The following is a 16,941-nucleotide window of genomic DNA, read 5'->3' as shown; positions in this document are numbered from 1 at the left end:
CCTTGGCTGATTAGCTGCAATCTCTAGAGTCATAGAGTCCTACAGCACAGAGACAGGCTCTTTGGCCCAAACTGGTCATTGCCAAACAAAATGTCCATCCACTCCAATTCCATTTCCTTGCACTGAACCCATATCCTTCTAATCCTTTCCTATCCATGTATTTGTCCAAATGCCTTTTAAATTTTGTTAATGTACCTGCCTCAACCACTTCTGCTAGCAGCTCACTCCATATGCATACCACCCTCTGTGTAAAAAAAAGCCCCTCAGTTTCTCTTTTATTTTTTCCCCTCAACCTTAAACTGATGCCCTCTAGTCCTTGATGTCCCAACTCTGGGAAAAGACTGAGTGCACTCACCCTATCCATGCCTCTCATGATCTAATACACCACTATAATCTCCTTCCTCAGTCTCCTACGATCTAAAGAAAAAAATCCTATCTTGTCCATCCTCTCCCCATTATTCAAAACGTTGAGTGCAGGCAACATTCTTGTAAATTGCTTTTGCACTCTTTCTAGTTTAGTAACATCCTTCCTATAACAAGTTGACCAAAATTGAACAAAATACTCCAAGTGCAGCCTTGCCAATGTCCTGTATAACTGCAACATAACTTCCTTATGCCTATACTGAATGCCATGACTGATGAAGGTCAGTGTGCCTTCTTCACTGCCCTGTCTATCTGTGACTTCACTTTTAAAGAACTGTAAACCTGAACTCCAAGGTCCCTCTGTTCCACTACCTTCCTTAACGCCCTGCCATTCACCATGAAACTCCTAAATTGATTTGACTTTCCATAAGTAAGACCTCACACTTATCTATGTTAAACTCCTTTTGCCAATTCTTGGCTCACTTCCCCAGCTGATTGAGGTCCTGCTGCAATTTCTGAAAGCCTTCTGAAAGCCATCCACAATACCGTCTATTTTATTGCCATGGTAAACTTACTAATCATGCCTTGTACACTCCCATCCAAATCATTGATATAGATAACAAACAGCAATGGGCCCAACACCAACCCCGAGACACTCCACTAATCACAGGCCTCCAGTCCGACAAGCATCCTTCTACTGTTACTCTCTGCTTCCTATCATCAGGCCAAATTTGTATTCAATTTTCCAGCTCGCCATGGATTCCACGTGACCAACCCCCCCCCCCCTCCCATTTATCTCTCAGCCTTGTTTCCCCACATCTTTGGCTGCTGCCCCTCCACCCCCACCACTCCCCCGCCCACATTCCTGATGAAGGGCTTATGCCTGAAATGTCGACTGCTGTATTTTTCCAGCGCCACACTTTTTGATTCTTACTCACCAGCATCTACACTCCGCACTTTCTCCTTTCGGAAATGTGCACACACAATAACTGTAAAGAAATATTTCAGCGCAACATAGACAAACACAGCAAAGGGAAATTAGAGAGAATTTTGATAACAATACCTTTTTAACTATATCTATTTATCTACATATACGTACATGTGTTTGTGTGTCTATAAAAAGATCAGTCTGTACTGAATTCTTTCTAAAACATTTCACTATATTGTTTTGTAACTTGTTGGAAATATGGGAAGGAAAATTGGAATGCGATGAAGCTTGAAGAGATGAAAGAATAGACAGAACAGATGTATTTAATAAATTCTGCATTGATTGGCTGTGAGTCAAAGTTGCTACATTCATATTGCAATCATAACCAGCAAAGCAGGTCCATTCTCAATGCCATGACATTAATAGTGCTTTTAGCTTTGATACAGAGATTCCTTCAAACAAAAATGAATCAGATCCTTTTGCTTGGATCAGACCAACCTTTCATGGAGCGAGATTGTAATATTAGACACATTCATAATCTGTACTGGAAACTGTTCCATTGCGAAAATATGCTACTTTGCTGAACTAAGTTACAGTATTGACCACCAGCAGCCTGTGTACGGAATGTGACTCAGGAATGTGTAAGTCAGTCCAATGATTAAATCCAAACCCATTAGAATGAATGGCGTAGCTGCCAAACGGTGAACAAGCATCCGGTTTGACTTCAGGCCAAAAACTGGTGGATGAATGACCTGCAGATTTCTTACATCATCCAGTGAGTATGCTCAGTGAACATTTGAAAATGAAATGAAAATCTTTTTCTATGTGCAGAGGCATTTCTTATCAGAAAATCTTGGGCCTGTTTCCATGGTGGCCGGCCTGCTGCTCTTCCACCCGTCACTGACCTTACCTAACTTTTACAGGGGGTGGGGGGGGGGGGGGGGGGAGCTGGTGAGGCTGAGAGAACCTTCAACTGAAGTCATGCATAATGGTCACTTAATGGACATATCCCATATAGTCAAGAAGGAATGAAGACTGGGGAGATTCAGAGCTGGTTTGGAAAGCTAAGTCAGGGATCGTGATGGGGCTTGGGTGGCTAGGAGACGGGGTAGCATCTCACTCGCTAGGCCGCTTTTTCAGTTTGGGTGCACCACTTACCCCCAGCACCCCCAACTCAGGCTCTTCTATTAAAGCAGTTCACGCACTCACCTCCCTACACAGAGACTCTCAACTCTTCCCCATCTGGTCACTAGTTGCTGTTGTTCCTCAGCATGCCGGTGAGTTAGATTGACAAGGTAAGGTGGGTTTTCTTCCTCAGTGAGGGATGCAAGCTCTGTCTCTAGCCTTTTAATGTTCCATTAGGCAGTGGAGCTTCACAACTCCAGTTCAAATGCGTTCTCTTCATTTTTTCAGGTGGCAGGGTTTCACATTCCTGCTTGGTGAAGCAAAGGAGATGTTCAACTAGACTCAGCGCACTGTGCCTGTGCCCTAACCATTCACCAACATTTCGGAGCATCCGTGATGATACTTTGACAGTGCCAGCATGGAAAAGTGTTCAGCCCTGGACGGTTATACCCGTAAGGTTCTCAGTTTCCATCCCAAAGTCTCACCACGGTGACTCTGTGAATCAGGCATCAGGCTGACATTGTGCTGCTCGCTGCTCCAATCACAGACGGTTTCTCTGCTGCACTTGCTGTTGATGGGTGTATTCAATGGGAGGAGCAACTCTATGCAAGAACCTTCCTGGTACACTTAGCTGTATTTCAAATAACTGCTGACAGACCTCTCAGGACCCCTTAGAGGGTCACACAGGACATCCTGGAGGGTCACTCAGCACCCTTGGTGGGCTGCTCAAGATACGGTCATGGGTCACTTTGTGCCCAGGAATCACCTGTTGGATAAGCCTGTAGCATATGCAATTAAAACGTGAAGTGTTCGTTACTCAACCTTACTTTGGGTTTTATTGGAATAGTGTAAAGACAGAGAGGTCAGCATGAGAGCATAGGGAGGCAAAGGTCTTGTGTTATTATCACTGGATTATCCACAGACATGAGAGTGTGTTGCTGGAAAAGCACAGCAGGCCAGGTAGAATCCAAGGAGCAGAAGAATCGATGTTTCGGGCAGGAGCCCTTCATCAGGAACCTGTCTGCCACTTCAGACAGGAGAAAGTGAGGATTGCAGATGCTGAAGAGTCAGAGTCGAGAAGTGTGGCATTGGAAAAGCACAGCAGGCCAGGTAGAATCCAAGGAGCAGAAGAATCGATGTTTCGGGCAGGAGCCCTTCATCAGGAACCTGTCTGCCACTTCAGACAGGAGAAAGTGAGGATTGCAGATGCTGAAGAGTCAGAGTCGAGAAGTGTGGCATTGGAAAAGCACAGCAGGTCAGGCAGAATCGAAGGAGCAGGAGAGTTGATGTTTTGGGCGTAAGCCCTTCATCAGGACTGTGGAAGGGGAAGAGGGCTGAGAGATAAATAGGGGAGTGGGAGTGGGCTGCTGTGAAGGTAGGTGGGAAGGTGATAAGTGGATGCAGGTTGGGGGATTTGTGATAGGTTGGTGGGGAGAGTGGAGGGGATAGGTGAGAAGGACAATGGACAGGTAGGACAGATCAAGAGGGCGGTGCTGAGTTGGAGGATTGGCTCTGGGATAAGGTGGGGGTAGGGGGGATTTGGAAACTAGTGAAGTCGATGTTGATGTCATGTGGTTGAAGGGTCTCAAGCAGAAGTTAAAGCATTCTTCCTCCAGTTGGCAGATGGCTTTGATTTGGCATTGGAGTAGGCCCAGGACTTGTACCTCCTTGGGAGAGTAGGAGGAGGAGTTGAAGTGGTCAGCGGTGGGGTTGTTTGGTGCATTTGGCCCAGAGATGTTCCCTGAAATGTACCGCGTGTTGGCGTTCTGTCTCCCTGATGTAGAGGAGACCACATCGAGAGCAACGGTCTCAGTAGATGAGATGGGTGAATGTGCAGGAAAATCTTGCTGAATGTGAAAAGGTCCTTTGGGACCTTAGTCAGAAATAAAGAGGGGTATGGGTGCATGTTTTACACCTCATACGGTGGCAAGGGAAGCTGCTACGACTGGAGGGTGGGTAGGTGGGGGTCGTGGGTCATGCTTGTTGAGTTGGTTCAATTGCCTGGCTATGACTTATGTGATTCCTGTGCATTTTCCATCTCCTTTTCATTCTATGATGCACCCATCAATATACCCAAAATGCCATAAGTAGAAATGACGTTAGAAAATCTTCCTTTCATTGAACTCATTGACAACCTAATTTTCACACCAAGCCATAGTGCATGAATTCATTGTTAATCACCTTAACTTTTTTTTGCACAAATTAGAAGTAAAGGTAGGATTTATCTTGTGCTGGAATTTCTTATCAACTAATGGATTCCATCTCTTTTTTATCTTCAAACTGCTTTGAATCAGGGGCCCACAGTCCTGAGGGTCAAATAATACTTACTCTGTGTGAGACAGAATCTTTGATTCTGAAATTTATGGAACAACGATGGCAGAATCCGACTAAAATAAGGATCTGGATTAGATTCACCAGTAATGGGTGTGAAAATTAAAATAAGGAATAGTATATGGAAACATTAGGCTGAGGGCTGCTGAGTAAAGTAAGGAGCAGGATATGCCAAAAATCTGAGGCTGAATTTTCAATAAAAATATTACTTTTCTAAGTGACCTTACTTGTTAAAATTATTCTAATGTGCTTAGTAATTTAACCTGAAGTGTGAAGTTGATTCTTTTGAGGTATTTTGTTACTCCAGTCTCACAGAATGGCCAGATGTGGAATGGAAGTATTGGTTATACAGGAGCTCCGTAAGTACAAAGGGCAGGAGATCTTTGCGAGGGTAGAAATTTGATGGATTGCCCAGCTTCTGGTGGGGTGACGAGAGGTCAGTTTTCAGGCAATATGGTGAGACAGTTGGAATGGTTCGTTGAAAATAACTCAACTCCCTTCACGGCCAGTGAAAATTGTTGACATTTTAATCTCCTTTTCACATAGGTTCGCTAACCAATTCTTACAGGGTGTAAGAAACCTTGAATCAAGCAGGTTATTGCTTTCATCAGGCTTTCAGTTACTTTTAAAACCCCTTTTTTTTGTCTGAAAATATATCAGAATCAATTGTATTACGAATTCAGCTTTAGCAATATGGAAATTCTTCCACATCTGTGAAAAGATCTATCACTCACATGATATAACATTGGGTACATAGATCAATAGTTTAACTACGAAGCATCACTTTACATCACTAATTTGACTAAAAATCGAGAAAAGCATGAATATTCCTGGTGCAAGTAAGAAGTAAAGACATCATTATTTTAAAGGAAAATGTACTTTGCACATTGAAGAATGTTGTGAGATACCTTTAGAAATGTTTAATGTGTACATTTTCCAGTTGCAGGCCTATCAATGTGTCGAATTAACTACTGGCATTTCAGAATTGAGGTTTCTAATGAAATTACATGGTTGTTGAATGCTCATGTTAAAAACTAATGGATATTGTTGATCAATGATTCCAAACTTTCATGGGATTTAACTGCATTGCTGCATTTCAATGTCTGTAAAACTCATTAAAGCCTGAAAGATCAAATAACAAGAGCTTACTGGGGACAAGGGGATCTTTCAGATTGTTTTCCAGACTGGGTGTTTCCGCAAACTACGATTCATCATTTAACAGACTGTCTTATTATGAGCAGAAAGTCCTCACTAACTAACTTGGGACATGTCGGGAAGTACCAAACCCACTGAGGACTGGAGCCCTTCAGAGTAAAAGTAACTCTTTGGATAAGCAGATTTTATCGGGAGTCTGACACTCAACTTCTAAGGAGGCAACAAATAAAATCAGGCAGGAATCTCAATTTAGTCACAAATTCAGCAATCCCCACTGGACGCCAGTAAATATGAAAGCTGCAAGGATGACTGTTATGCATTCTCCATGATCAAAGTGCTCAACATTTTCTGTCTAGATTATCATGAGAGTCAGTCACTAAAGGGTTGTTATTCAGGTGAAACAATACCTGATATGAGGTATTGTTTCCAGGGCAGAGAGTCTGAAACAGAAAAGCAATTTGAATGTCTTTCAGTTCCACATTGTGGTCAATGTTTGAGCATAGGTGCAAGAGTTTGCATACTTCAAAGAATAAAATGCATTCAGTAGGATGAATTTTATTCATAACATGCATAGGATACAAACTATGGTGCTCCAGATTCAATCCAGAAGATAGATAAAGGAAGAAGCAGTTCTGTCCCAAATGTGGAAATTGTAGGATTAATACGCCTCCCTTTGAAGCATGTGTACATAAACAGGAGCTGGATAAAATTAATTGAATAGTATTTTTTTCTCTGGCACCTACATACTTCTCATAAGAATTTTTTTTGAATGCAACTCGGGCAGTGCAATTCCAGCGTCCATTAAAAATACTCTGGTACAAAATTGACACTAATTGATGATCCAAGGTAGCTTGTGTTAGCGATTGGAAAATTCGCCACAAGGTTCCCTTTGCAGGTTGGCACAGATAAATTGTGTACGCAGTCCTGCTGCTCATTCATGCATGATACCAACTTTGTGGAGCAGATTTTCTGTAATAATTCCTGCTCTCTGTGAATGGGAATAATGCAGGCTCTTCCCAATTTGTTGATAGATATTAACAGCAATTGAAGGTAGTGGCATTTGCTATGATTAAGGTGAGGAGTAAATGAAGTTGGCAGGAGGCAGAAAGACTTTAGCTGATCTCAGTGTGTGAATATTGTCACTAGAACTTGCAGTTGATAATAGAAATCATACTGCCCTTCCCATTGCCCCATATTTTATAGACTTGACTCTTCACCTGTGATATAGCAGAGTTGAAGTCTCTATAAACTGCAAGTGTGAGTTTATTCCAGTTATTAAACATTGAGAAAATTTATCAGAGAATTGTTACAGTGCAAGAGGAGACCATTTGGCTCATCATGCCTATATTGGCTCTTCCATCGAGTATCTTTACCAAGCCTTGCCTTGTCCCCATATCCCTTGCACATTTTTTTTATCCAAATGCTGGAGTAAAAGATTGTAGCTACTTAGAGCTTCAGTTTAAGACTGTCACTGTGTAAAAATATAGGGAAAATATATGTAAACATAAAATGACTTAAATTGTTTAAACAGTAATGCTAGTTTAAAGAAAATATTTTTTATTTGCTTTATATTTGTTCATTTAAACTTTTTTTGATTGCACTTGCTATAACCAGTAATAGTTCTTGAACATTAATCTTCACAATGAAACTACTAGAAATTGGTGTCACCTCCCTAGACATCTTGAAAATGATTATTTTTTCCCATATGTAAAGTTAAAGCCCTCAATGCAGTTAGTTGGTACTTAATTCTTTCAGATTTCATTTGCATCCAGAACACATTAATTTCACATAAACATCACCAGGTATCCGACAGATGGCAGGAAGTCAACCTTCTAGATCAGTTTAACAGCTTGGGAGCAAATTAACCTATTTGCTCCAGACCACACCACGAGGGAGGTAATCCAGATGTCCAGGTTGGAATATTACGGAAATATGTTGCAGGGAATTTTATAGCACTGAAACAAGCCATTTGTCTCAACTGTTTTACAGTGTTTTACTGTTTCACAGCCCTCTCCAATTCACTCTATCACAGCTATTTATTTCTCCATCATGTACATAGATTTTTTGCTAATCAGTGATATCATTGTATACCTGTGGAGTAGGTGAGATTTGAACACGGGTCTCTTGGTCCAGAGGTAGGGTCATACCACTGTGCCACAACAGCCCTACCACCATGTGCATATCTAACTTTTCTTAATGGTATTCATGCAATTTACCTTGAATTACTTTTCAAGGTAATGATCATCCCACTGTCAGCACTTTCTGGGGCAAGATATGTTTGCCCTAAAATCCCCATTGGATTTATTAGTGGCTATCTTACATCTTTAGTAAACTGTCAGGGCCAAACATACACAAATCAGGTAGCAGTTAATGTCTACCCTGAGGCGGATTTGGAGGTGGGGATGTTTAAACAGGCATGAGGGTACTGGGGGTGATAAGGGGGTAATCACAGCTAGGCAAGAATGTGGGGTAGAGGCCATGATCTTGTTGAATGTTAGAACAGCCAGAAGGAGTCAAATTGCATATCACTGGCCCCAACAGATATGTTTATCCAACACCAATGTCATCCTCCCTCACCCCCAATTAGGTCTGGGGATAGGAAGATGCATAGGTGACATTCTTGCCCCATCTTTAGCCACTTAGGGTTTTATCCCCGTGGAGTTACCACACAGGAATGCTGAAAAACAATGCAGACTCCTGGGGTGAAACATCTTCACCCATAGGATGCGACATGGGGCTTTCGTTAGCTCTCGAAATGGTAGGAGAGTCCACTGTCACCTGCACTAAATACTACCCTGGGAGTCAAAGGTAACCCTCACTGTAGATTTGATCTTGTCAAGGAGGCTGTAACCTTCAAGATGAGAATATATTTGCTGAATAACACAGTTAAGAAGTAGGCTTGGGACAAGTTGACAATTGAATGCCACTTTAACCAACAGAGGTATAAGTTTGATCATGTGAAAAATGTCTTGAGATAGCTTGGGAATGTCCCCACAAATGCTGCAAGACATGTGGCCATGGACTGACTGCAAATGAGTCATTTCTCCTCATTTACACTGTTGCTTAATAGTGGTTAAAACATGACAAAACCAAATGAGTACCTGCATTCCCTATAGAAAATCTGCTTGAATTTTGCCTTTCTCTTTTTAGGAATTTTCACAATTCCACTTACCAGCAGCATTCTGATCCATGGAGTGGGTAAACAAGATAGCTGCTGGCCTTAAACCAACTCACAAACCCCTTCAGGCTGGTGTCTACTCCATTATCAAGGGCTGAGCCAGTACAACCATTAAAGCAGGAATAATTCAAAGGGATTCAGCCACAAAGTCAGCAAAATTGTGCTCAAATCATTTGACCCAGGGATGCCTGAGGTCAAAATAGCACCCTCCAGGCTCTTCTCATTAATTGCTTTGCTTTTCACAATGCCGACCGCTAGTAGACTAACTTGGAGATCTCCGAAGTAAAGCATAGAGTCATAGAGATGTACAGCATGGAAACAGATCCTTCGGTCCAACCCATCCACGCCGACCAAATATCCCAACCCAATCTAGTCCCATCTGCCAGCACCCGGCCCATATCCCTTCAAACCCTTCCTATTCATATACCCATCCAAATGCCTCTTAAATGTTGCAATTGTACAGCCTCCACCATATCCTCTGGCAGCTCATTCCACACACGTACCACCCGCTGAGTGAAAAAGTTTCCCCTTAGGTCTCTTTTATATCTTTCCCCTCTCACCCTAAACCTATGCCCTCTAGATCGGCACTCCCCGACCCCAGAGAAAAGACTTTGCCTATTTACCCTATCCAAAGTAATTAATCTGAGAATTCAGATCACAAACTTTGAAAGTGTAATGATCTCCTCACTGTGACTATGCAAGGCAGACTCTACAGTTATTCAAGCACATCATGAGTTCTGGTTGATATTTTCAATTCTCTCATGTAAAACTATTACTGCTGAACTAGACTCCTATCAACGCTGATCAGGCCTCTTCACTGTATTTGTATTGTTTTGCTATGTTTACGATGCAGTTAAATATAATGTCAACATTGTGGAAAGTTCATTTTTATTTCATACAGTCCTCATGATGCAGGGAATACAGGCAAAACAGACAGGGTGTTTAATATAATTTGATGGATTTTCTGAAGAGTATGTTAGAAGAGACAATGTCTGGTTGGACTGTAGTCACAGAAAGTGGGTAAGGTGTGATGGGCTCCCCTTGCTGAAGGGCATTGGTGAGACAGTGGAATCTGTATAATTTATTCAATTCTTGACCATACCAATTCATCCTGTTGACCATGATGATTTCAGCACAGTTGCTGTCAGTGTTAATCTCCTTGACTCGTGACAATGAATCAATCAAGCAGCTTTCATGGTTATCATTTTTCTTAGATTTGTCACCAGATTTATTTGATTTTATGAGTTTTGTTGATTCCAGGACCACTACTTCAATACCATAACCACTTCCATTCTGTGCCATTATTATGTTGGCCCCATACTGTGCCTGTTTGAAGGTTAATTTAAAGTTACTAATCAGCCTGGATTTTGCGGTCAGTGTCAAAGTAATGTGTTCAGCTCTGATCTTGATCTGAAGTACCCACAAGCTTAATACAATGACAGGGTCAAGAGTTTCAACTGAAAGGCAAGAGGATTCTCTTGATGTGGGCTCCAGCACAGCTCTGCAACGTTGTCAGATGTGGGTGTAAAGGACAGATTATGCAGTGAAGTCGATGCAAGTCACATTAACATAAGCTTTCCCAACTTAGCTGTTGCAGTTCTGGTCTTAACAGGGACATGATAAAAAGTGAGACACAAACTTCAAAAGTCAGATAAATTTGAGCAAAATCACTTTTCTAAGTTATTAATATATACATACCTTCTTACAAAAAGTCAGATATATGTCAGAATCATGTTAAAATTCTTTTCAATTTAATCATTTTAAAAAGTCAGCTAACGATCTTGTTAGTGGAAATTTTTCCAGTACCAGTGTGCCCATTTTGCTTGAATGTTTAATTGTTCAGGAACTGATTCTGAAGGCTCTCGTTACCTGAAATTTTGTGGTGACAAAATGTTGTTACAGTTAACCCCAAATCTTACCAACTCCGTTCCTTCCATGTTAACCTTTACATCAGCCAACTAAGGAGTTTTTGCTGTGATGCAGCTCAGTATTGTTCACCACAACCTTTGAAAATACTGGCTAAAGTGCTGCTCATCTCACCGGTGTAATGAAGGCCAGCACTGTTAATGATGTTAACTCACCACAATCTGGGCCACCAACCTAGAAACCATGAACAGGACTTCCGAATATTGTAAAACAGCACTTAAATTGGGCAGCTTGACTCCGATTAGTCAGGGAGAAATGAACCGGCAAATGTTCCTGGGTTAATGCAGAGGCACTGCATGTACCTGTTTTGCAGCTAACTGTTTCCTGCTGTAACCATGTAAAAGCAAGATGAATGCTCTTTCCAACTAATAAGATACCGCCATCAAACCAGAAAGAAGTTCTCCCTCTCACACAAATGGGTAATGCGGTACATGAATTTCAGTGCATGTGATGTCAGTTTGTACATACCAAGGACAAGCTGAATGTATCAAACAGCACATCCCTTCACTATGTCCATCCTATTCAGTAAACACCATAATCATGTTGTGATGTACATTGCAAGTGCTTGGTTATTACATTCTGAGTTGAGTCCTGGTGGAAGCAGAGTGACCAAAGAATAATCGTTCTGGAAATGTGCTGGAGAAACCGGGCATCTAGGTGATATTTTGACAGCGAGGGAGAATTTTGTTTCATTAATATTATCTAGGTGGAGTTTTCCACACGAACAAATGTTGTGGGTCATTCTCTTTCCAGTGCATATTGTAAAGGCAATAATTTAAGTCTTATATGTCAAATACTAATCAAAAGCTTATCGACTAAGGATCTCTGGAACTAAACGTTCCTCAGCTATCCCTAAAATGTTCCGTGCAATTTTTAAGTCATTTGAAAATGACCAAAACAGAAAAATTTATCAAAAACAAGATTTTTAAAAATTTTGCACAAAAGTACCAAAATGAAATATTTATGTTAGGCCAGCACTGTGCATTCTAGGACAGTATGTTACAAATGTGTACTACTTAAAAGCATTGTTGAATTTTGCATTGTTTTAATCATGTTTTTGCTCTGTTTGCATTTTCACTTTGTGATATATGCACTATCAGAGGGAAGGAGAGACAAAGGGTAGGGTTCCACAGATGCCACAATTCATTATAGGGTCCTCAATTGAAGCAGGTTAAAAACATTATACTAATCTGAGGAAAAGTACAGCTGCAGGATATTTGCTGGCTGCAAGACCTATATGGACAAATATCAATGCAAATTTCAGTTAGTGTAATTCAGCAAGTTATAATTCATAATTCATCTATGTGAATGAGAAAAGTAAAGAGAGCTCAAGCACAGCTGAGACTTAGAGATTGCAGGTTAAAATAGCACTGGGAATACTTGAATGCAGAGCTAAAAGAAAGAAAACCAAAAGAAAAGAGATGTTAATCTGAGAATGTAGAGAGACAGGAGAGAATATCATATATCATGAGAGAATGTAGAGAGACATGAGGGAGGGAATATCATGTATTTCAACAATAGAGGAAAAGCAGTGACGCTGAGAATTTGAAGCTTGTAAGTGAGGGAGGTGTTTGAGACCGGTATTAAAAAAAGAAATCAGAATGTGGGGCTGCCTTTTAGATACTATTATTTATCACAATACTTTGTGCTGTAGATTCAACAAACTTTGGGGGTAGTCCTGTGGAACTATCTCTGCAAAGATATAAGACCAAGACTGTATTACATTTTCGGGGGCTGACGATCACAGTTACTCCTAGTACAGGGAATCAATAATTTGCAGGAAATTTACAGAAGAACTGTATGTACCTCCCTCTTGAAAACAAACAGTGATTTGGTCTCAATCACTTTCTGTGGCTGAAAATTCCTCAGATTCACTAATCTCTGAGTAAAGGAATCTCTTCTCATCGAATCTTCTTACTGCAGATCCACAGAATGTGACACCTGATTGAAGACTCTTCAGTCATCAGGAACTTCCTGTTTTTACCCCATCCAGTCCTAGTAGAATTGCATAAGTTTCTACAAGATCTCTCCTCATTCTTCTGAACCCCATTGAATACAGTCCTTACCAATCTAACCTTGTCATCCCAGGAATCTGTCTTGTAAGCTTTTTTTGCACTGGCTCCAGAGCCAGAACACCCTTCCTCCGACAAGCAGGCCAAAACTCAACACAACTCTCCAGATGTGGTCTCATCAAGGCCCTGTATAATTGCAGTAAGATGTCCCTACTCCTGTACTTGAATCCTCTCGCTATGAAAGCCAATATGCCCTTTGCTGTACCTGAATGCTTACTTTCAGCGATCAGTGTCCAGGAACATCCAAGTCTCGTTGTATCTCACCCTTTCCCAGCCTTTCACCAGGGCCCCATATAAGAGATGAGCATGTAACATTAAAGCACACAGGATTGGGGGGTAGTGTACTGACCTAGATAGAGAACTAGCTTTCAGACAGGAAAGTTAAAAATCACACAACACCAGGTTATAGTCCAACAGGTTTAATTGGAAGCACTAGCTTTCGGAGCGCTGCTCCTTCATCAGGGGACAACCACCTGATGAAGGAGCGGCGCTCTGAAAGCTAGTGCTTCCAATTAAACCTGTTGGACTATAACCTGGTGTTGTGTGATTTTTAACATTGTACACTCCAGTCCAACACTGGCATCTCCAAATCATGGCAGACAGGAAAGAAAGAGTAGGAATAAATAGATATTTTCTCCCCAACTGGCAAGCAGTGATTAGTGGATACTGAAAGGATCAGTACTTGGACTTCAGTTATTCACAATATATATTAATGATATATGTGAGGGAACTTAATAAAATATTTTCAAGTTTTTAGATTACACAGAGTTGAACAGGGGACTGAACTATGTGGAAGATGCAGAGATGGTTCAGAGTGATTTGAACAAGCTGAGTGAGTGGGCAAATACATGGCAGGTGAAGTATAATGTTGGATAAACATCAGGTTATCCAGTTTGATAGCAAAACAAGAAAAGCAGATTATTACCTGAAAGGCAATAAATTGTGAATATTCTTCAGTGGCCTGGATGAGTGCAGCACTCAAGAAGCTTGACACACTTAAGCAATACAAAGCAGTCCTCCTGATTAGCACCCCATCTGTCATTTGCTCTTTTCACCACAAGCACACTGTGGCAGCAGTGTGTACCATCAACGGGGTGCTTGGCAAAGATTCACCATGGCTCCTTCAATAGCACTTTCGAAAACCATGACCTCTATCATTTCAAAGAACAAAAACAGCAGCTACATGGGAACACCGCCAACGGCAAGCTCACCATCAAATCACAAAGCCTCCTGATTTAGAAGTATGTCACCATTCTCTCAATGGTGCTAGTCCAAAATCCTGGAGCCCCCTTCCTGAACTCAAGTATCAATTTGGCTGTAGTTCAAGAGGGCAGCTCATCACCACCTTCTGCAGGGCAGTTAGAGGCAGGCAATAAAGCTGATCTAGCCCACACCCCCACATCTCATGATCAAACCCAAAAAGTCAGACTGTTTCTAATTCTCAACACATGTGAGTTTGGACATCATCCATTGTTTTACAAGAAGCATTTAGAATAATTAATTTCTTTTGAATATTGCAATAATAATCTACATGGACACGTAAACTTTGTATAGTACCAAGAATGTAGATTCTGTGAACTTTCAGCAAGTGTGTTCAAAGAGAAAAGGAAGCAATTAATGATCAAAGATCTCAGCATTGAGTTTGAAAATGATGAACAGCGTTCTCTCCAATGCTGAAAATATAAGCACAGACAATCGGCATCTTTTGTAGAGCACAATTTCTGGATCATGAGATTAGATAAAATATAATGAGTGAGTCAAGAAATCTGCAACCATTTAGAATATTACTCTGTACTTAATTCAAATTTTCCAATCTCTTTGGTTAGCTTAAAGCCCCAGAATCTACAATCATCAATTGATTGATGAAACAACATTGCATGTTTTTCATTCCCAACAAAATATTTTATTTTATAAGGAAGATTTATTTCAGCATAACCATCATTAGTTAAAATAAAATATTTTCTGAAAATTATTTCCTTACATTTTGAATACGTTCCAAACATCGCTCAGTTTATTGAGGTCTCCGAACCCACTATCATTTGCATGACTAAATTATTTTTAATTGTCATAAAAACTGAATTAAAGCTAATCGTAAATTAGTTTAAACAATCAACTTAGAAGTGAACCTCATGTTTTGTTTTCGTTCAGTGTTGGTTGCATTGAATTTGGTGGAGTCATTCTGTGAGGCTTAGTGAGGTTTCTCACTTTAGTTTTGATTTGATTTGATTTATTATTGCCACATGGACTGAGGAACAGTGAAAAGTTTTGATTTGTGTGCAGTACAGGCAGATCCTACCATCCAAAGTGCATTAGAGTACTAGGACAGTGTGAGGAATACAATGTTATGGCTCCAATTGACCTTTAAATGATCAGAACCATTGTAAGGTATGTAAGAGTAAGGTCTGCGATAGAGAGCTTGCAAAGAGTTGCTATGCATCAATGTCAACTTGAAACTTCTCTTTATCTTACCAAACTTGTTATATTCATTGGCATTCCAGCCCTTACGGCTAGTATCACACTTGATTTCCACCCTATATTCCCACATGCTCATCCCAGAGCAACTCACCAGTCACTTGAGACTCTGGAATTGACTGGCACTCCTGGCACTGTCGCTACTTTTACAAGGCCATTGTGTGCTCAAAAAATCACTGTCAGTGCAACACTGCCCTGAAGAGTTCCTGACATTTGCATTGGACATGGCAGGTAAGGGGAAATTGGTGCACTGCTTGGTGGGTGAGGTGCTGGAGCTCCTGTTGGATGGGGTGATGCACAGGCACAGGCAGCTTTTTGTTTCCCAAGGACCAGCATGGAGGCCATGAATCAGACTGTTCCAGCCTGCTCTGAGGTTGCTAGCCAGATTAAAGCAGTCTCAGCTCGCTGGAGGAATGCCTGACACTATAGGGAGAAAGACAACATCCTTCTCAACTCCGCCAGTGTAGGTGCCACTATTTCTCTGCGATGCCTCATGTTCACTCTCTGTCTCTCTCTATCTACTACCGCACTGACCTCCTACCAAGGCTCATATCTGCAATATCTTTCCCACTTGCCTTCACCCACCTCGATCCACTGACCCTGCATGCCCTCTGCATTGCCTCCTCACTCATTTGGAAAACCTCTTGTAGTGTTTGGAACCAAATGGACCTTATTGACTATGAGATTATTGAGTGGGATTGTTAATCTGGGCCAATCAGGAAAGCTTTGGCTGACCAATATAACCATGAAATCACCTGCACAAAAAATGAAAAAAAGAAAGAAACAAACAAAAAAAAACCATGAAATTAGAATCTCCTCAGTTGAGGATTGACTCCGAGCTGGCTAGCCACAGCCAGTGTACTGCGGGGAAGAGTTCTCTTGACTAGGTGACATTGCCTTCTGTTTTTGTTTTGTTCTGTTTCTCTGGGCTGTGTTCAGCTGCACCTGGGCCCATCACCACTTCTGCTACTACAGTTGCCTGAACATACTTCTGTTCCTCCTGCTGTTGCCTGGGCCCCTAGTTCTACTGCTGAAAAATAAAGAAATGAAATATAACCAGGAGATTAGAAACTTCTGAGTTGACAACTGACTCTGAGCTGGCTGTCCACAGCCAGTGGACCGTGCGTTAGTAAACAAAGGTGATGTAGTGATGGGATACCAGCCGCCACACAGTTATTTCATCTCCCTACCTGCACCAACAGCGATTACTAAGCCACTCACTTTCAGCTTCTATAATATGTGCCTCTGTCACTCTGTCTCATTCCAAGAACAAGCAGCCCAAAGTCAGATAGAAAGAGTCAATATTGGCGGTCAGCTGACTGTCATTAAGTTCCTCACCCCTTATGAGGACAGATCTGATTGTGACCACCTGAACAGGATCTGAGCTGATA

Source organism: Chiloscyllium punctatum, chromosome 42, assembly GCF_047496795.1.
Source record: "Chiloscyllium punctatum isolate Juve2018m chromosome 42, sChiPun1.3, whole genome shotgun sequence".
Lineage (NCBI taxonomy): Eukaryota > Metazoa > Chordata > Chondrichthyes > Orectolobiformes > Hemiscylliidae > Chiloscyllium > Chiloscyllium punctatum.
This window is presented reverse-complemented; position numbering follows the sequence as displayed.